General features: G+C 39.2%; 1 protein-coding gene and 1 long non-coding RNA gene across 7 annotated transcripts in view; both read right to left on the minus strand.

Annotated features, from left to right (window-relative positions):
• Window positions 1-1,494, minus strand: part of nrxn2b (neurexin 2b) — a 743,906-nt gene that overhangs the window by 327,115 nt on the left and 415,297 nt on the right. The window lies entirely within an intron of this gene.
• LOC116707242 (uncharacterized) overlaps window positions 1-1,494 on the minus strand; it is a 5,008-nt gene that overhangs the window by 1,664 nt on the left and 1,850 nt on the right. Inside the window, exon 2 of the long non-coding RNA XR_004336441.1 lies at window positions 302-306. This is a non-coding gene — a long non-coding RNA (uncharacterized LOC116707242). The remainder of the gene's footprint in view (window positions 1-301; window positions 307-1,494) is intronic.

Here is a 1,494-nt window from a genome sequence, read left to right on the forward strand (position 1 = left end):
TCTTACAAATCACGAGGGAGCGATTTAACTTTTGGCTAACGTAATAGACACGCTTGTGTTGATTCTGACTCGCCTTTGGCATCCATGACATTCATTGCAAATTTAACTTTAATTTAAACGTGTGTTTAAACTTCACCTGGGGAAACTGACTTTCATTCTCACTTTCAGAGGCTCTGGGGCAGCTCAGACGGTCCAGTCTTTGCCGGGATGCAGGGCCGCCACACCGCAGCAGACTCGCTGTGGCAGACCGTGGTAAAGTTGGTTTTCTATTGGACGTTGGACCTTCCAGTCTTAAACCAACTTTACCTCGGCCTGTGACAGCTCATCCTCGCTTGCGCCGCAGATAGCTACAGACACTGTTTTTGACGGGATTTATCATAATATTTTTGATTGAACGGGCTGCAAATATAAAATACAAATTCAAGCATTTTCGAGCATTGTATCCAAAATTTAAGCACTTTTCAAACCTTGAAAACACAACATCAAAATTCAAACATTTTCAAGTATTTCAAGCACCCTGTAACTCGCAAATTATTATAAATCAGCTCATTATTTTTTTGTTCAGTAACAGTCTGTTTAACCTTAAACACTTTAATAGAAAATATTTCTGCAGCCGTCTGACAACTATTCATAAGCTATAATTATACAACCATGGGCTGAGCAGTTTGATTCACAATAGGTTATTAGTGGATATCATTTCTGGTTTGCTAGTGTGTGTCAAAATTGCACATACGGAAATCTAAAATATAGCTGAAGTAAAAAGTTTAATTATCCTTAATCAGCGTGCAAAGGTACCTTTTAATTGAAATGTACTAAACCCCTAAACTGACCCAAACCAGAGCCCCCCATTTGATAGATTTGCTTTGTAATGTTTTATTACAGGAAGTGTATAACACCCATGACCAAAATAGGCATACATTCTGTCATTGTGTTACTAATGGATGGAATAATAGTGAAAACCTTAGTGTAAAAAAATGATTTCCTTTTTTGCTGGGGACCCCCTTGAACACCCTCAAGGATCCCTGGGGGATCCCCAGACCCTACTTTGGGAACCACTGTCTTTTGTAAGGTTCCAGGGCCGTAATGTGTCCAGCCACCAAACCCTGTGTTAATTACCATTAATGTCATAACCCTAAATCACATTACACAAGTTTTGTTTATTTAGTAAAAAAGAACAGCGTTTTATTTGATTTGTTCACTTCCATCAATCTAGTGTTATGTCTAAGCTGCTGCACAGTTAATATACCCCTTGACGCTATGCTTTGCAGCATATCTGAAGTCTCTTAGCTGCTCTATAATCATTTACTGAACAGTGTTGGCTGCTGTAATAAAATTACTGTAATTCCTCAAATAAAGACAACTAAAAGCCGGGCCTCTGATAGTGGCCGGGGGTGTGGTCAACACGGACAAATAAAGGCCGGCCTCAAATTAAGGTAAGGGAAAAAAATAGTGTGGATAATCTCCTAAGTGCCTTTCATATAATGTGCATTCAAG

The sequence above is a fragment of the Etheostoma spectabile genome, chromosome 19 (genome assembly GCF_008692095.1).
Source record: "Etheostoma spectabile isolate EspeVRDwgs_2016 chromosome 19, UIUC_Espe_1.0, whole genome shotgun sequence".
In the NCBI taxonomy this organism is placed as follows: Eukaryota; Metazoa; Chordata; class Actinopteri; order Perciformes; family Percidae; genus Etheostoma; species Etheostoma spectabile.